The following is a 20703-nucleotide window of genomic DNA, read 5'->3' as shown; positions in this document are numbered from 1 at the left end:
TTGAAAAAAAGCAGCAGAGGTTTATATGTTGAAATTTACAAGTCAAATACTGCTGTATTTTATGACAAGCGAAAAGAATGATTAATAAGGCTCACATTAAGGCCTGGCACAAGGAGAAGGCAGTGGCACAGAGAGAAAAAGGAAATCATAAAGCAAACAGAAGGAGTATCAGCAACAGATGTGAAGTAGTACCAATTTACCGTGAGTAATAAACAAGAGTAGAAAAAGTGCAGCTAATTAGAGCCAACTTTGAATAATATGATGACAATGTCAATTACTGATGGAAAAAGATGTTATGCATTACTGTTGTAATTGCAATTTATTATTGGGCTGATGACTGCCAAGTGATTTTTCTATTTGATATTGTTTTTCTGCAGGTTTGATCCCTAATACAATTTTCAAGCATATATGTCCATCTACACATTATTATTACTATTAGTGACATGGAAAGAAGAGCTACTTTACTTATCCAAAGATAAGAGCTTATTTCTGGTTTTCACTCTGAGAAGCACCTGTCAGAATGAAAACAAGCTCTCAACAAGTGCAAACAACTACTGAGAGAAGAAATTTGGTTATAGGCTTCCACAGTGCAAGTATTGGCATCCACTGCCAGAGCCATGTATGTTCAAAAACCATGTCTATACAGCAGAAATGCCCAGGATCAGAGAGGCGGACAGGCCACAAGAGTGTGACATGGAAGAAAGGGACAGAAGAAGCTTCTCTTAGAGCAGCTTCTCACTGTAAAGAGAGAAAAGGGGCCCCTTCTACTCCTTATTGACTTCAGAATAACAGGATTTTTCATGCAACCAAACTGAATTGCCATTGGGAAGTACCTGACTTTCCAAAGGCAGTAACGCAGCGAGATCACTAAATACTTGGGTCAACTTTGGAGAATATAATTATTCGGCCCAAATGCTGCATGTGCAAAACATTGTGTAAACACATGAGAAGATCATCTCATGTAATTTATTCTCTTCAAGGTAAAGGAAAATGTGGCTGCATAATGTGTTCAGTTTTAACAGCATTGTGCCAGTCTTGAAGACTAATGTACAGTTTATAAATTCTAATGTGAGTACTCAGCCTCTACCCACTAAAACCCATGCTCCTATAAAAAAATCAGGGAAATAATCATTCCCTGGTGAATGGGAATCATGTTTCAGTAATTTTTTTTTCATATATGTAAGCCACCGGTATGTGTGTAAATGCTCCCAAATAACAAAGAATGTGAGCCTGGCAAAATTGTGAATTTACTAGCCCTTCAGCATAAGGGATAAAGACTTCTGTGTTTTAGCTGAAAAAGCCGTGGGTTTGTTTACTGATGTTAACCAAGATAAAATTCATACAGGCCTGCCTGAAATAAGTGTTCTCTTTACAATGGAGAAAGAGAAATCACTGGAGATGGATTATATACGAAATGCCAAAGCCTTCACTCTGTTATGAAGAGTTTTCTGAGAAATGAGCCTTGTCACAAGTACTTCACAGAAATCCTGCCCAGCTGAAAAATGACGCTGATAGTCTTCTGCCACTCTTTGAAGAACCTTGTTCTTTATGTGGTTTATTTCAATAACCTTTCAATGGGAATAAAACCATGGATAGACAGTCTGAGGCACACAGTCATGTCCCCATCTTTGCATATTGTGTGGGGAAGAGCAGAATGAGGCACAGATCAGAAGGAGGTAACACACGCAGTGAAAGTAAATATTCTGCCAGAAAAGAAGGCTGTGGTGTGATAACCGAAGCAATATCTTTTCTTCTTTCCCTTCACCTTCAAGTTATTATTTGATTTTTGCTGGAGGGAGACTTTTCCACAATCTCACTGTGTGCTTGCCCAAGTCAGTTTTCAGAACAAGAGGCTCAAACCTTGACAAATAAGCATACAAAAGGAAAGTGCCAAACAGCTGAGACTACAATGAAAACTTTTATTCAAGGACAAGAAATAAAACAGGCCAGCTGAGCTCAACTGTTTTGCCATTTGTTGTAAAACTCAAGCCCAAGTGTTTTTCCTACTTGTCCAGCTGGCAGCCTTCACTAACCATTCCTACACCTTGACGCAGCTGGTGAGCATGAGTCAGTGACCCAAAGAGCAGGAATGCGAGCCACAGGGCGGAGCTGGGCACTCACTGGAGTGCACTTGTAGTGGGACTGAACTGAAACCAGGCAGAAAAAAAAGCTGTTCACCTAACATTGTCTTCTCATTTCAGCTGATGAATTTAAACATCTCTGAGGGAAAAGGTCAACCTGTACCGCCAGCAGAACACCTTAACCAGTAAATCACCAGAGAAGTCCTGTTTATGTAATAACTGAAAAAAACCCCATAGATATTAAAACCACCAAATTCCTTTATAATAAGAATAATGGTGGGAATGATATGGTTGGGGACCACAGGAAGAACTGGAAAAAGAAGAATGGTTCTGTTCTAAACAACATATGGGTTACAAGCCAGCAGCTGGCAGAGTCAGCCTTGGGATTTGCGAGGGCCTGAGCTGCTGGTGGTGGGACTGCATCACGAGCTGTCCTATTCTGCTCTCTGGCCATTGGTGGAACAATCATATAGAAAATTCCTCCCAGTTCTATCTCAGCTGTCAGAAAGTGAGCTCAGAGCTCACTTCCCTGCACTTATCTCTGACCACGGTTATCTGGCAAATTTTATATTAGTCAGACCAGATTCTCAGTGAGAACCAACTGTTGCAGCTTCACTGGTGCCACTTGCACCAGCTCAGGATGTAGCACTCATTTGCAAGGTATCAGTACATCCAGGACTTTTAATTATCATCCCAGAAGGAGTTTCAATAGAGTTATATAAATTCCATGAGATGATGGAAATTAATCTCAAGAGCCAGGTGTTAATAGGGTTTTTTACATAGAGACATGCATTGTTTCTCTCCAAGTGCCATAGCATGCTATGCCTTCTACTAGATTGCAATTCAAATTATAGTGTAGTTCAGGGCAAAGAATGATTAAAGGACAAATATTAACTGCAGCAATTGAATTAATAAGTCCTCAGTTGCAGGTATAAGGAAAATTTTTAAGGACCGAAACATCCTAGCAGTTAGTGATAGATATCCCATGTACTTTGGAAACTACTCAGTTTGATTTATTTCTATTTTTTCTTTCTCCACTGGTCTAACTTTCCTTGATTAATTCATTTTCATCTTCCCAACCTTTCTCAGCCCTACATAGCAATTCATTCTGTCAGCACTAATGCTGTTAAAAGCACATAATGCTATATCTTTTCTGTGAAAATAATCACAAGAAGAGGCTATCACATTACTTTTCAATCTTTTTGAGTTGCTTTCATTTGGAAAAGAAACAGAATTACTTTTTTTGTATTATTTCCTTGCACTGTTAAAATGCATTAAATTGAAGCTGTTGAGTTTCCTTGTGCTCTCTCCTCATTTTCCATTCCACCAACCCTCCCCATCACATAAGAGTGAATGATTTCAGGGTCTCATTTTTGCATTTTGCATATCCTTGTTCTCTTTCCTGACTTACCCCAACCATGTTGCAGTTGCACTACAAGACCTGCACCAGTTTCCTGGGTGGGTTTCACTGTAGCTCATACACAGCAGAGTATTTAGAAACAGTGCTCCTCCCCATAAGGTCCATGGGCCATGAACATCTTTCATTTTATGATGCTTCTGTCCTTGGTAGTCTTGACTCCCAGCACTTTCTAAGCAAGAAAGCTCTGGCCTGTTAGAAAGACATCTCACACATCTCCTATTTGCCTCAGTGTCATCATCACCTTCCTCAGTCCATTTTGGATAAGGGTGCATGGTCCTGCTGGCTGAGACTTGGCTTAAACAGAAGGCAGCTTCTTAGATCTCCCACATCCAGATTCCTTCCATAGTGTCACAGACATCTCTGGAAAGTCTTTCCAATTCCTGGGCCAGTCCCTGAGGTCAGGCCTCTTTCTTCCTCAGGGCATGGCTTACAGGGCTCTGGGCATCACCTCGGGTTTCCATCAGCCCCTCCAGCTCACCGTGATTGGGACAAAAGACCTGAACACCTCCACAGCAAGCTTTCCCTGGACAAGGTGCCTTCCCAGACGAGTATTACCTCCTGAGCAAAGCACCTGGCTCCTACTTCCAAATAGTGCTGCTGGTTCACCTGACAAGCCCCACTATGAGCATGCTGGATGGAGATGGGGAGGCCAAAGGGACTGCCTCTGGCCTGTCATACCAGGGGAGACACTATGTTTCTACTTGTCTCCCAAAGAGAACTGGCTTTTTGTGTGATAACTATTTTCTAAACCTGTGAAAGGGAAACCCTGCAACATTTTCATGTTCCCATTTTTCATTAAATGACCCCGCTTTCTGACACCTCAAATGGAGAGAAACAAGAAGGATATTAACAACCAAATTTTTTTTAACCAAAATGCAATTTTTTGTTATGTCAAAATGAAAAATAATCTGTGAAACTTCAGGGGTTTTAAGGCCTTGCTATCGGAAAACATCTTTTTCTTGCATTAGCTAATTCAAGACATCCTTTAAATAGTCCTCCAGAGACTCCACTTCCCTTTCATTAGAGTTCATCTGTCTTTCATGGCTTTGCTCTCATGAAAGATGAATAGTTGCAAAGGTCAAGGGCCATTGTGATCATTTAATCTGACCTGCATAGCATAGACCATCAAATTTTACCCAGTAATTCTCGCACCAAATCCCATTAATTGCAGATGAAACACCATATATCTTTTAGCAAGAAATGTTTGTTAGGGCAACAAATGAAGAGAACCCTGCCCCAGAAATTTGTTCCATGGTTAATTTATCCTGACCTGTGAATTTTCACCAGGACTGATTAGGATTTTTTCAATGAAATATTTTGCGCTGAAGAAATGTGGGTATTGTCAAAGAAGGGTCGTCCTTGAGCTTTATCTCACTGTTTTACCTCCAGAAAAGAAAAAAAGTAGCAGAAAGTAGCATATCCCTCAACGTTTATTCTGGTTTGCTTTGTGGATGTTACTTTTTCCCTGAATATCAGGACAACTGTGGAACTACCCTCCTAATGTTAAACGTGTAAAGCAAAGGCAGTAGCAACACCTCTTACAATGTCTCACTGAGCTGGGAACCCCCATCCTCATCAGGTACATGAGCCCAAATACCAGCAAACCCCTACGATTCCTCTCAAGCCTGTGGTCCTACTTACAAGTGCCGTAAAGCCCATTTGTGCCTCTGAGTTTGAAAAAAATGGCTTTGTCCCCAGGAAACACATCCATTTCTTTCAAATAAACCACCCAAAATAAATTAATCTGGCAGAAGGTTATAGTCTAGTAGGAGCAATCTATTAACATTCTGGATAAGTGTTTGATATGAGTCTGCGGACAGATAGATGGCAAGCCAGAGAGGCCCTGGTGATGTACTGCCTGAGCTACACAGATTAGGTTTACCTAGTAGAACAGTGTAATGTACAGACACTGAAGTGATGACAGTAGAATTGTGGGTTTGGATTCCTTTACATCCTTTCCCAACAGATTATCTTTCCTATGGTTTGAAATTTAGGTACAGTAGCATAAATACATCATAGTAGCTCTGACATGGTTTTCTAATAACTAATTTTTCCCTGTCTACAGTATAAATCTTAATCTTTCAGACAGAATAGGCTGAAAGGCTTCAAAGGAACTTTTTCTCAGCATTTAATTTAGTTTCTGTAAACTGACATTTCAAAAAATGAAAGGTTTTGCATCAAATAATTAAAAAAAAATAAAAGGAAAAAGTTCAGATGAGACTGATTTCCTCTTTCAAAGTAGAATATTTAGTTTGCATATTTTGAAGACTTATTTTGTAAACAAATTTTTTATACCTAGTCAAAAATAATTCTTTCCCAAAACATTATGCCAAGAAGCTTTGATCCAAAACATTCTTTTACTGATAATTTGAAGCAATTTTATCTTATGCAGCAGTGTCAAATTTCCCAATATTACAATCCTATGAGTATCATAACTGCTGATCTCATTATGACTACTTTTGCACGTTGATAACAGAAATTTGGATGACATAAATCTCACAAACGCTATCACATCTATTTTATGGTAGAGGACAATGGAAGTCACTTCTTCAGATTCTTGCTTAGAAACTTTTTGGACAGGATCTCTAGCACACTCTTTGCCTCTCTCTATTTTAAAAGCATCTCAGGGCAAGTGTACTCCTAATCTTCCCATCTCTGCTCAGAGACTATCAGAGGGAGGATGAGTCCAGGTCCAACTGCCCATGATAACACAGGATCCAACAGCTGAATGAGACACAAAACCTGTCAGTTCAGGAGCACAGGCCAAATATTAGAAAATTCATGTTTAAAAATACCAGCCTAAACAATTCTAAGCAATGCTTTTTTTTTGCTACGTTATGCAATATTTATTTTTCTTCTTTCTGTGGTAGTAAAACATCAAGAAACTGAAGATTTTGTGAAGTGCTGTGAAAACACGGTAAGTGAAAGTATCATGCCAAAAGCATTTACAGCTTAAACACACAGAGAGCAAGCAGATTACAAATTATTGCAGTGAGACCATAAACGTGTTCAGCATTAAGCAAATAAATACATTCTGGTTACAGCCACAAACACACCAGACTTGTTCGACCTTTCAGTTACATTGTTTGATCTCAAACGACTTTGAATGGGGATATTCCTGTACAACATAAGCGTGAGTAAGAAGAAAACTATGTTAATTGTTTTTAGGCTGGAAGATAAGAGGTGATTTTTGCAGATGTCAAGCAGCAGTAATCAAAACTGGACACTGAAATAATTTCTCTGACATGCTGAAAATTATTAGGATAGACCTCTCATTCAGCAGCGGATTTTCCTTTCTGCATCTGATACTCCTAATAGCTATTGAACCGGGCACGTCATTCTCACAGCCTATTGTTAAATTTGAATAGCAGTTAGAAATTCAAGCATTTCATTCAAGAACTTCCTGTTTTCTGGCAGTTCAAGTCTTTTCCTTTTGTAAAATATGTTCTGTGATTTTTTTTATAGTGCTCATTGTCTCAACTTCTTAACATCCTATTTGAAAACAGTAAATGGTTAGAGTTCATGCCCCATTCTAAAAACTTGCAGTTCATGTATGTGCTGTGGAATCCTGAATCCGTGATATTCTCTTGACAGAGCAAAAGCCTACTTACGTTGCAAATGTGCTTATTGTGAAGTCAGTGTTTCGCTGATCCAAGAAAATACCATTTCTGATTCTCAGAGTATCAGCTGGAAGGTTACTTCACTCCAGATGCATTATTTTGAAGTAGAGCGCCTCAGCATAGGATCCTGGAGCTGGTTTAGTGATGGGCCTCATGTTGTTAAAAGACTCTGGCACCTTCTCTGGACATCGCATCTTACAGACACATGGTGTTTTGTGCAAATACTGACCCTGTAGCCCTCTCACAGACCTGCTGGGCACAGCTAGAACAGGTCATAGCAGCAAAGCCTGCTACTGCCACCACCTTTCATTTTTTCAGTTTGACTCCAGGGACTTCTCGCATAATTTCCTACAAACCTAGCACCGTGACTTTCTGACCTAATACAAGCACTTGAAGGTGGGAGGTGAAGGTATTATTAAAACATATCCATGGAAATCACTGCTCTAATCAGTAACACTACAATTACAATTGATTTTCGCAAAACAAAACTAACCATTTGACTCACACATCGTTCCAAATTACCACAATTATTCAGCTGATAAATGTTCCTTGTTGCATTTCCAACGTCCAGATCTGTATAACACTTGTCTTTTGTCAGTTACCATTTTTCTAAGTGCAATGGCAACAGTCCATAATGAAATCACCATTTTCTCAGCCTTCCTCCTACAATATTAAACTTAATCCATCCATAAGGTTTGTACTTCTACTGCTGCATTTTATCATGCTAATCAGCAGGTCTGGCTTCAAACTCGCTGATGCTTCTTTGTGCTGTGACGGACTGTTTCTATTTAAGGTTACACGACATCCTCACTGCAATTGTTTATACAAAGAAATACTATTTGAAAATTATTTCACTCAGTTGACTTTTAACACCTTTTCAGATCTGCAGAACTACTTGACACTGGGTTGTTAAACACCTACACACAGAATAGTGAGGGTCAGTGTAACATTCAATCTGGGAACCTTGGCTGAATCAGACATAGTATGAAAAACCTGTCTACTTAAACACAACAGATTTTGTAAAATTATAATTCACCAGAATAATGACTGAAGCTTTTTCAAATATTGAACAGACATCCATAAGCAGAAAGGCCACACTTCTCCTTAAGCCTCTCTGGATATCCCCTTTCACTTTTTCAGCATTTATTTGTGAGGGCTTTGAGGTTTGGTAGCACCGGTGAGCAGCCTGACATGACAGCTTGCTGTCTGCCTTACATGCTTCTTCAACAGGGCTGAATACCTTCGAGAGGCTCAGCCAAACCCAAACTGGCATCCCTCAAACTCCTTCTCTGCCCTGAAAAGGCGGAAACTGGAGGGAGCCTGTGCAGGAGTTGCTAGAGCAGGACCTCCTCAGCCTGCCTCGGGGAGGTGCCCTGGAGACCCCTTCCACTGCAATGCAATGCTTCAGCTCTTGGTACATCTTACAGTCAGGCAGTTTGGTCTTCAAGATATTGACCTCTTAAATTCTCAGTTTATGATGACTCAGGTTCTGAATTATATAGCCACTGACTTGAATAATAACCATTCACATCTGTGTTGTATTGGTTTAAGGCTTCGATTTTCTTGAGCTGAAAGTGGCAGGAAGATGTGGGTCCCATGGGTAATTCATACACGTGACACAGAAAGCTCCTCATAACAGATCAGTTCAATCCAGCACAAAGTTACTCATTTTCTACTTTTTTCCCCTGAGAAAAACACTAGCCTTGAAAAATTACTGTGTGCTTTCGCCACACATGTGTGTAAGCATCTTACTGAGACATTCCCAATTATTAAGAGACCAAACATAATGAGCCAACAGAAGAAGGACAGACAAGTTAGAAGAAAAATGTAGCTTTTAAAAAAAATTATTTTAAAATCAGGATACATAATTACTTAAAGAAATCATCACATAAAGTGGTGAATTATCAGTCTGTTCACATCTGTAATAAAAATTGGATGCTTTTTGGGAATATATGGTTCAACCAAAGCAAGCTGTTGGATCAGTTAGTTACAAAATAATGGGATGAAACACTTTGGCCTGTGTTATAGAGGACAGGTAGGGTAATCTGAGGTTTTCTTCTGTCCCTAAAATCCATTACTTTATTTATTTATTTATTTATTTATTTAATCTACTTCATCTATTTTTGTACTTTGATTTTTTAAACAAAAAGGTGCTTATCCAAAACTTTGGGTACCAGCCATTGCTTATAAGTAATATTGCAGAAGAAATAAATAAAACGCCCTACTTAAACATAACCAATTAAAACTATAAACTCATGTCTCATCTCTTTTGACTTTATGAATAGAGTTGTTTTCTTTCTTCATACTTGTGACTCTTGGGATTGGTAACAGGGCAAATACATATGATATAAATGTATTTGTTTTATCCCCTAATTTTCACACACTTTTTCCTTTACCAATCAACTGACTTCTGCTTGTTGTACTAAGCGGCATTATCTCTTTCCACCTGATTTCTGCATGTTGCAACTTCACATAGAAGGATCGTATTCCCTTGTTGCAGGAGTGGCAGAACAGAAGTAGTATTTTGTTCTCCATCATAGCTCGCCACTGGGAAAGTCAATCCAAATTGATTCCTAACAAACTGGAAATGGATGAATGCTCGTGACATCAGTGCTTCAATGCTGGCATTTTTTGGTTGGTTTTTTTTTTTGTTGTTGTTGATATATGGGGAGTCCTAGCTTCCAGAACTACTCAGTTTGTCCAGAAAACACTGAATTCAATTTAAAGAGAGTTTCCAACCATCACAGAGGTCTGACAACTCAACCCAAAGCCTGAAAATGCCAGAAAAAAACTCCAACATTGTTTTGATTTTAAGCCAGTGTGATGCTTTTTGCCTCATAACTCACATTTTTCTAACCCCAAGCATGGACAATACTGCATATTGTGCTTTCTCATGGGGTCCTGGTTTAGGACAATTGCTGGTTTTGCATTGGTCTGTTCTCCTCAGTGTCATTTCTACTGCAGAATGTATGAGTGCTCTTTGAGTAGAAAAATATAATGGTTCTGCTCTCTGCAGGCAAAAGGTAGATTGAAGCAGTGATGAGCAAAGGGTAAATTCTTGCCCTTATATGTCCAGATCGTTTATGGAGAAGCAAATAGAAAAGCTAAGGCATGTGGCAGGAACCAAGCCCATCCTGGCTTGGAGCAGCGCGTGCTGGAGCCTGCAGCTGGCTCCTCTGCAAAGAGCGTGTTGCCCTCTGCAGAGGTGGCTGCATTGTGAGGGCTGAAACAGCCCTGTGCCACCCCTCCCAGGACAATCCCTGCAGGAGCAGGCACACACAGGCACCCCGCCCTTGTTTCTGCTATGCAGCTCCTCGCTGGATAGGGCAGCCACAGAAGCAGCCTCCTAAATCCTGCTTCCTAGAGGTGACGGCCAGGCAGAGGCAGGGGCATGTTTGCCCAGCTGATGATTGCCTTTGCAGACACAATGGGATTTCATAAACAAGGCACATATCCGTTAGGCTGCACATGGCAGTGAGACATTTCCTATTCCACCCTTCACTGAGCAGAGACATTTTTTCTTTTTTTTAATCTGTTACTAATTGGATAGTGATATAGTAAATAAATCCGAGCTTCTGACTCAAGCTGTGCTAGCCCTGCTCAGTAGGCAACAGGAGCCCCAGGCACATAAATGTTTGTCACTCCTCTTTGTCCTCTTAGTCACAATGACTAATGGTATCTTTGACCATAGGATTATATTTTTTTTAAGGCATCTAAACTGTTTATCCCAGGCTAAAACCACTCTGGATCTAATGAGTGCTACAGTCCAGCTACACGCTGCTAATCCCCCGCAGGGAAGCATTTCCACGAGTGTTTAAGATGATTCCTCTCACTAACATCAGTGACTGAGGTGATTTTAGGGAACTTTACAATACTCTCCCCCTGGGATACAACAGGGACAGCCTGTGCAGGATGAATCAACCCCATACGTCAAGCACTATTTGTATATGTTTCAGTGTATCCAGGCAAAGTCTTTTAACTTTCCATTCTAGAGCCCAAGCAGTACTTTCCTGAATGTCAGCCAGGAAAATTTTGTAGATTTGGCAGCAGGACTGTGGGAAGCCTGGTTGAAGACCAGCCCAGGGTGCTGGAGCAGAGGCTTTATATAAAGAGAGAGAATCCAAACACCTTCCTTTGTTTCGCGCTACAAACGAATACAAATGGAGCCCTGAGATTGCAATCAGGCCCTATTGTATAAGCACAGGCCTTTCCATTACTCCATTACAGCTTTTTGGCATGTAGAACTTCATTATTTTTCAGCTGGAAAACTAATTAAAATGAATTCTTTTTTATTTATCGGAGTGTTAATGCTTTAGTTCTTGAGTCCTCCACTGGCTTCCAGCCATTTAATTTTAGTCCCTAGGGCAAAGCCTGACAAGTTAAGATAAAGCCATTACTTAATGTTCTCCTCCTGAGAGAAAACAAGAAGTATTTCCTGTGCTTATTAATTGCATGAAGTCAATTTCCATGGTAAAATTTCAGCATGATCAGAGCTGCTGCACCCAACATCTCACTCCCATAATACCCGCTCAACTGCAGGCAGGGATTGCTGCTGGGTTCCAGCTGGGCTTTCCACAGTGCCCAGAAAGTCACAGGGTAAAAGGAGGCTTTGCTCAGGTGTTTGGCTTTTGACATTTTGACATACTGGAGAGGGGAGTCTCCCTCTTCAGTACCTCTAAGGTGTTTTTGCTTTGAGGGTACGGTGCTTTACCTCCTAGGAGAAGCCGTTCCTGGGATCCCGGCCATGCTCAGCAGCTTAGTCAGAGCTGTGGTATGGGCACTGCCCAGGCCAAGTGCATTCAAAGCAGCCAAAATCTGTTTTCCGTTTCCCTCTTTCCCCGCCCCCCTCCCCCCCCAACATGTAGATCACAAAAGTTCATGCATTTGTCAAGCAGCGTGTTGATTTAACCCATACCATTTCTCCATCCTCCCCAGCTGCAGAGCCTGGTGCAATAGGTAACAAACAACCTTTCCCATGGCAACACGATTTAATGCCCTTGCATTAAGGGGAATGGGAGGACTCTAGCAAGCCAACCAGCTCACTGAGCCGCAGTTCGGGAAAGCAGCCAGAATGATGCAAAAAGTTTAGAGGAGAAGCAGCAAAACAGAGAGAAAACACAGTGACATGCCTGCAGTCATGAGGGGACAAACAGACAGCAGCATGGCTGCGTTTCTCTCCCCATTTGATGTCCCTGGTACAAACCTTGTGCCCCTTGGGCACCAGAGCTCTGGCCAGCACTGCTTCGCTCATCAATGCTCTCTTTATAGCATTCTTGTATTTAAACAAAGCTGACACCATTGAAACCCAGCTCAATAGCAGAAGTTCCCCCAAATATTTTCCTAAAGGCAGCTTGTTTAGGGGAAGGCTTGGCTAAGCAAGGAGACAGCAAGCTGAGTGCTGTTGAACTCTGTTATCTAAGATTTGTTGCCATGTTTGGGGCTGAAAACAGATATTGCAAAATGCCTGTGTACTCCCTGGCAGCAGCACATGGGTGGCACACCAGGCCAGGCTATGCCAGTGCCCCAGGGGGAAGAATTTGCTCTGTGACCCTCTCCAGGCTTGGGACACCCTGCTTCACACACCGCGCTGGTGCAAGCCCTCTCTAAGAGCCAGGAGCAGCTTGCACAAGCCCCGCCACACCTCTGCTGTGCCGGCATGTGCCAGAGCCAGTGCCTTTGTCCCCTGCAGCACGAGCCTGTGCCGTTCAGCCTCCTCCTCCTCCGCCCTGCCTCGGAGTCAGAGCAAGCTCCTGCTTCCTGGCAGGGGCTGAGCCCCGTCCCACCACTGCTGCCCACAGAGGGTAGGAAAGCACAGCCCTGGGGTGCCCCCAGCCAGGGCCACCCCACGGTTCGTCCATGCCACCAATGAGACCATCAGGTCCACGGGCACTGTGAGCAGGAGGGGAAGCAAAGAGGAGCTGGCCGTTCCCCAGCAGCTTGGACTCGGGCAAGGAGGGCACTGGAAGACCCCCGCTCCTGCATTACTGGGGCAGGCACAAACAAAAACATCCTCAAGGGCAGATGGTTGGAAAGGAAGCAAAGCATATGGCTCCGCTTCTGCTAGGCTACACCAGCCAAAGAAACAGCTGAGCAAGGTGTATAGAGAACAAAACCAGTTCACCAAAGACCTTCATGCTGCCCAGGTGACCAGCAATAAACCTCTTGCTTACTTTCCCCCCCAAAGTCAGTTTTACTTTGCTGATATTCTTTTGAAGAGTGTTGTACATTAAAAAAAAAAAAAACAAAAACAAAAACAAAAACAAAAAACATAGGATTTGAAGATGCCCTTTTAACTGTTCTTTTAAAACTCCAGCATTTTAGGCGAAAATATTATATTTCTAGCCTTGTGTAGAAATTTATTGCACATTCCCAGTTTTTCTAATCTCAGCACAAATCTGTAATGGGTCATCTTGTCCTACCACCTATCACTGAATTCCATACAGCTGAACTGTACTGGGCACATATGTTGTTAAAGCAGCAGGCAAGGTTATGGAAATTGGAAAAATGCATCCTGATACCATTTGGGATGACTCAATGGATTAAAATGCAGAAGTGAGCAACAGGGAGAGTCTGGAACACACTTTCTGGTAAAGCACTTCAGACAGGTTGTTACCATTATGGCAAAAGTCATAATGGCCAGTACTATGTGACAAACATCACTTAAATCAACATGATTCAAGTACTCCCTTTCACTTGCCATCCTGAGAATTACATTAAAAAGTGTTATCTTCTTGAAATGTTTTTGTGGGAGATGTGAATGGCCAGTTTTGTCAATAGCTTAAGCAGATGCCGTTTCTGTGCACTTTTAGGTCAATAGCGAATTCAATCCCTTTTTATTTTTTCACATACAAGTTTTCAAAAATCCAGCTGTGGCTGTTGCCCCAGATAAGGTCAAGGGAAAACAAATGTTCTCCCAGTGTTAAAGAGTTTTTCAAGGCACGTGTATGGAGAAATTCTTCTGCTTTCTTGGTATGAAGGAGGGACTTGGATTTAGTAGAAAAGACGTAGGATGTACTTTTTGAAGTCCCTAAGAAAATCACTAATTCACTGTGTGACAAACCCATGGACAATAGAGTTTTATTGGAATTTGTTCTGTAGTTTGTCTACTGACTTCAGCCACTCAAAGTTCTCCATGAAACTGTACTCCAGGAACCACTCTCCAGGAACCACTCCCATGGGTCTGGATGTGAAAGCTATGTGCTTTCTGAGATCCCACTGCTTAAATGCTTGGGATGTGAAGGCAGAGTTAGAAGCAGTGACCTGACCATGGAAAGCTGATAAGTGAAAGAGCAGTAATAAGGAAGTTTGTGAGGAAGAGAGTAGTAATGCAGCAGGAACTAGCAGGGAAAGGCATGGGAAAAGAAATTAAGAAGGAGGGAAATGAGCTGCCAGCAAGATGACTCGTGATCCTATGATCAGGAAAATCATCTGGATTGGGGGGAAATAAGGAAGACCTGTTTTCTGGTCCTTACGGTTTGTTGTACACTGTGTTGCACAGACTTCTTTTTATCCTCCCGCTGTGCAGCAACAGTCTCAAGAAGAAAGATACAAATGTGCTCCTGCCCCAAGCCCCCATCTCGCATAACAGATGGATTGGCAGTAGGGATGCTCCCTTAGGAGTACTCAGCGCAGATATACTATTAGGTATTTCTCTATACATAATTACTAATTACTCATAAGGCAGATGCCAAGCTGGTTTACATATGTACAGAAAGCCCCTGGGGAATTCTGGAGTAAAAAAATTCGGCACTCATTTATGTTTGAGCATCCAGAGTTTAGGCAGCTGAGCAGTGGAATTTAAAACCTAGTTTCCAACTTACACATCTATAGTCCATGTTAGAGTTCAAAGCACTTCACTTTGCACTGCTAGCTAATATTTCATTAACTTAGGTGTTTATATGATCTTTCTAGGAAACCATGTCATTTTAAGCCAAGTTGATTAAAGACATGTATTACTAACACTATTTTGCTTCTATTTAAAGTTTTGATAAATGAAAAGGCAAGCCCTGTTAAACTGCTAAAAAGGTGAAAGCTTTCCTACCATCAAAATGCTACCTATAGCCACTGTTACATATATTGCCATTGGTTTTTACTCTATAGGATGACTATCAAAACAAAGGATTAGCAATTTTGCTGAGTACGCCCAAAGCCACAAGGGAACTGGAGAAGAGAGGCAGCGCCTCTATTTTGCAACCTTGAGAAACCTTATAGCCCTGAGGGACACAGTCTTCAATAGAATCCAACATTTTATCTTAGGATGAGATGTTCAAATGAATCATTTCGTCTGAATTGCTGCTGGCCATAAGGATTAGGAGAATAAAAATATAATAAATATATCTACATTGCAGGAAGGAGGAATGATGGTTACACATGCCAGCTTGATCCAGTTTTCATGGGCAATCATAGCAGGAAAGACATAGCAGCCTGGGACACTGGAAAGTTGTTTAAACATGTTAACATTCACATGGCCTTGTATTCTTTGCTGTGATTAATTGCATTTGGGGTTTGTGTGTAAAGCACAGCTAAAAGCTTTTACACCAAGCTTCTATTTCTGCCCTCATGGGAAAAGGTGAGCTCCTAAAATGAATATACGTGATGTTAAAAGTGGACAACCACACTGTAAATTGTACTACACGTTGAAAAAAACCCAAAACAGATAAAATTAATAGGTAGGTACAAAGTGCAGTATTTATCCAAAAAGGTTAACTCACAGGAAAAGACATCTAAGGTCAAAATGTATGATTTATTGCTGAATACTTTGTTCCCTACAGAAAAATGCTCAGATGAAAAGAAAAAGACATAAAATATGACACTGTCAAGTTCCCTTTCTGAATTCATTTTGTTCTAGTACTTATTCCCCACAAGTTACAAGTGAGTGATTTGGTGGGTCATTTAGAAAATTTAGAAATTATCTGACCACATAAACTCAGGTTTTAAAGAATTTTCTCAAACACACAGTGTTTTCACTCATGACACTTCTTTATGTATCAGATGTCTATTTCTTTTCAGGTTGTTGTGTGGTGCTTAGCATTCAGCAGGATCTGCTCTGGTGGCACTTCAGTATAATGGCTTCTCTTCATCCATAGAACAACAGCATTGTGAGAGGAAGGTGGGTTGAATACCCTGCTGGACCTGCCAGTTTGCTTCGTGAGCAGCACACAGTGGTTGCCCCTTCACAGAGTCCGTGTATTCAGGTGATTGTAATTCTATATGTGTCCCCTATATAAAACCGTAGAGTGCCTGCTTCTTGAATGGTATGTACAGTTCTGATTTCTTAATCTTAAGAAGGTATGGGAGATCTGGAAATGCTATCTATATGATCCCAGCAGTAGGGAACAGCTTCTGTATCAGGAATAAGGACAGTTAAATGGACAAGCATAATTCAGCTTTAGAACAGAGAATATTGGTGGAGATTTTATAAAAGTCCCTAAAGTCACCAGGGATGGAGAGGATGAATGGGGAAATGCCTCCCTGAGCTATGAAAATGCTACTGCAGCAATAAGTTTACAGAGGTTTAGAAAGCAACTAGACAGATCACTGGAAGAAAAGAGCAACACAAGAAAAGGCCACCAAGGGTTATGGCAGACAAAGATGCTGCCTACAGCTTTGGAAATCACTCAGTCATGGAAACATGGAAAACATGCTGGGCAAGTACTGTCTTACATTTGCTTTGCCTCTACATGCTTCCCTTGTCATCCGCTTGGAGTCAGTGGCAGGATACTAGGCTAGGCAGATATTTCATCAAGCCCAACAAAGCATGTCTTACGTTCTTACATCCACTTCCTGGAATGGACTGAATAGGGCATGTGCCTTCCATATAGCAACTGAAGATCTGACAACAAATGACCTAAGCTGTATTTTAAACCACACTTTTTGGAAGGAAGCTGTACCGCAGATTGGATGAGCAGTCCTGCTTGGCATCTTCTGTAGCACTCCTGTGTCCTTGTGCCACTCCTATAGCTCCTCAGAACAGAGAATCCATAGTGGTCCCAGGCCACTGCTGCAGGTTGGGAGTGCTGCCAGTTTGAAGGGCAGAAAGACCTATGTCAGAGATGGTTCTGCCATCTGAACACTTTGGACATCACTGATATGCGACCAGATGGGTGGCTGGAGCACAAGATCAGGAAACTCTGCTATCGAGTGCCAAAGGTAGAGTACAACAGAGAGACTGACTTGCAATTGCATAGCTAAGCATTTATTTTTATTTTTATTTTTATTTTTATTTTTATTTTTATTTATATTTATATTTTTGTTTTATTTTTATTTTTATTTTTGTTTTTATTTTTATTTTTAGTTTCTTTTTATTTTCATTCTTGTTTTTGTTTTTGTTTTTGTCTTTGTCTTTATTTTATTTTTATTTTCATTTTTATTTTTATTTTCAATTTTATTGGAACTTTTTAAATTCCCACTTACTCCAAGCTGAAAAAGAGAAAGGGGACAAAAAATGTTGTTAGCATTACATTTAGCTTAACAATCATTTCAGAAATATCCCTAGTGTCAAAATGAAGTAAGCAAAGTTGGACTACTTTAAATAATTCTCAGCAAGAGCCTGCAGTGATGTCTTGGTATGCTGAAGAATTGAATATACAGAAATAAGCCACCTCTTTGAAAGAACATTTACTTACTAATCCTATGGATTTTAGATCTTTCTGATAAAAGACTTCCAACAGCATATATAGAATATTTAAATAACATGAAAAGAGATGTGTGGGCACTTAATATCTTTAGAAACAAACCTTTTACAAATATTTGAGTGATTGAGTGCTTCAAACAGTGAGAGAAACTGGGGAAAATATTACTTACAGCATTTTAATGCCAGAGCTATCAAAAAGGATAGCCAGTACCCCCTGAGTTCACATGAAATTCTCCTTACTGAGCTCTCAATCAGAAAACAGATTATAGACCAAATCAAACCAACACATTCAACGGACAGCAAACCCCTAAGTTGGCAGAAGAATTCAGATGTTAGGCATCTATGAGTTACTGTAGGCATAGACACCCAGTCTGGATACATTAAACCAGCAGAAATAGTTACTGAACAGGAACATCTAATCAACAAAGCCATTACTTCTTAACAACCCTTCATTATGAAAAACAATCCTAATTTTAGGCCTAAACTCAGTTCCAGTTAATGCTATACAGCCACCTCCCAAGAAATGTTTGTTTTCCCTACATTTAATAAAATGGAGATCCATGAAGATATTTAATTGTTCTCCTGAACAATTTCTTTGGTTCTATTTCAGCCCAGTGTTGAAGAACTTATTTCTGAAAAAGTCTTTCTCTCTTTGACTGACTCATCAGCAATCAGGTGTAGACATGCATAATACTTCAGTAAATTATTTTCAAGCCTTTTTTTTTTCGCTTGTCAGTCAGTGACTAATGTAATTAGAAAGAACTCCACGGTGTTCACTCACTTTCATTCAGAGGTGGCACTATCTTTCATTAGAGTGCATTAATAATTAACCCAGGACTAGATTATGGTTGTGCATGGCACTGACAAGACCGGATGCCCGGGGCTCCTGAGATGGGTGGGCATGGAGGTGGGGCAGTATCCATAATGCTGTTATAGTAATTCCTCAGCAAGCTTGGAAGATACATTGTGGACAATGTGTCAGTAAAGCAATGTCATTTTAGTGACCCCACCCTGAAGTTATTTCTCCATTTACTGTCAGCACAACCTCCAGATTTCAGGCAGGGGTGACTCTGGCGAGCTCTTGCATTGCCAGCAGCCTTAGGGCAGACCCTCCCCAGTGACATCTGCATTTGAGAGTCCAGCCTGTCCCCACGGCTATTCTGCGCATTTCAAGCACTCCAGAGCACCTTTTCGCTATATAAGGGCGTAAGAAGCCTTACATGCCCTATTTTTTCAACATGCAAGACAAATCTTTTTTTCTGCTCTTTGTATGTCCCAAAGCAAGCCCAGTGGAAAAGTGTCAAGATGATATCCTTTTACTTCACTACCTGCAAGAGGGCAATGTGTTGGCTATAGGAGCTGGCACGGGTGTCCAAAGTAATTCAGAGAGCAGGAACTGACAAAAGCTAGAATCATCTGGGCTCTTTCCAGCTTCTAAACCCAAAGCTGTACCTGCGGCCACAGGATCTAAATACTTCAGTCATGAATACCTCCTGCTGGAAAACCCCGATTACCTAAATGAAAACTAGTACATAGATGCATGTGGAGGTACATATCAGTAGAGGAACGATAAGCACTTGGATGTATTTGGAAATATTCCTTCTTACATTTTTTTTCTGGATGCACAGAGCTTTGGGGAGCCAGAGCAACCATTTTCCACAGAACAAACCATTTGACAGCTTCTACTGTACCTAGCAGTGGCGTGCGTGCAGCCCTTATCATTGAAACCTGAGAGTTTCCTCAAGAATGCTGTTTACTATCTTGTTCATACCAAGTATCTTGCTTACAAAGAATTCTGGAAAAATCACAGTAGAAAGTGAGTAGACTTTTTCTGCGTGTGTTCTGCAACACACTGTTGTGCATTTAAGATAAATCAGGCCAGTTAATAAAATCGTGGAGTGCCTATGAGAAGAAAACTAGGCTTTTGTAATTTGAATATTATGGATAAAATGAATGACTACAGGAAACAGAGGCATTTAAAAGGGGTCTCTCACCTTAACTGAAATGCCACGAAGTAACAAAGAATAGCTGTGGTAACTCTGCTCCTCAGGTTCACCCTGGTGCTGTTTTCCGGTTGATTTAGATATCCACACAGGCAAGAAGTGCTGTATGATTATTGAATTAAGAATAAGCACACCCAGCAAGAGCTTCCCACCCCCAAAACTGGCAAACAGACTGCATTTTTTTTAAATACATTATAGTGGATACTCTGTTAAGCTTATAATTAATGAGATATATGCATGGATCACCCAGGTGCTATAAAATTGCTCAAAGCTAGTCCCTGTTTGTAAAGTGTAAACCCATGAGGTTCTGGCACAAGCTGTTTTCTCTCCAAACCAACCCAATATTTGCTTGAAAACCTCCTTCCCCCCAGGGCTCCCTGAACAGCTGTGTGCAGGCAGGGGACTGCCCAGGACACCAACTTTCTAGGGAAAGCTCTAGCTGAATGCTTTCTGCAAAACTAAGGCAGCTTCAAAAGAAAACTGAGAGGTCTCTCGAAGGGTGATTCCCACCAGCAACTGCTCTGAACCCACCAGCATGGCTTCAACAAAACTTGGCTGCTGCCATCAACCCTCCAACAGCCCTGGGAGTCCTAACAACACCTCACCATCATGCAGCAGAGACCTGAGCAACAGCAAAATATAATAACAAATAGCCATATGTACTTAAAGGGTAGCAAAAGTATAAAATATAAGAAAAAGCATCTTGAAGGTGAATGTTTCCCAGTGATGGACAAAATGATGGCAATGCGTGAAGCCCATGAATCGTTTTGAGATCTTTAGTCAGATGGATAAAATATTATTATTACTCCATGCAAGTTATTACTACATTGCATTTGAAATGGCTTTGTAATTTCCTGTCTAATGCTACCCTTAGGTCTCTTCTGTATTACTACTTTCCAATTATCTTTTATTTTTCTTCTTGAATATATGTGTTTTGAATTATTTT

The 20703-nt window shown here is 40.9% G+C and overlaps 1 protein-coding gene across 1 annotated transcript in view; it reads left to right on the top strand.

Moving 5' to 3' along the window:
* TES (testin LIM domain protein) overlaps window positions 1-18495 on the top strand; it is a 69395-nt gene extending 50900 nt beyond the window's left edge. Inside the window, exon 8 of the transcript XR_003990615.1 lies at window positions 16131-18495. The gene's annotated coding sequence lies outside the window, so the exon portion shown is untranslated. The remainder of the gene's footprint in view (window positions 1-16130) is intronic.
* Window positions 18496-20703: the final 2208 nt, after the last annotated feature.

The sequence above is a fragment of the Strigops habroptila genome, chromosome 3, assembly GCF_004027225.2.
Source record: "Strigops habroptila isolate Jane chromosome 3, bStrHab1.2.pri, whole genome shotgun sequence".
Lineage (NCBI taxonomy): Eukaryota > Metazoa > Chordata > Aves > Psittaciformes > Psittacidae > Strigops > Strigops habroptila.
This window is presented reverse-complemented; position numbering and strand designations above follow the sequence as displayed.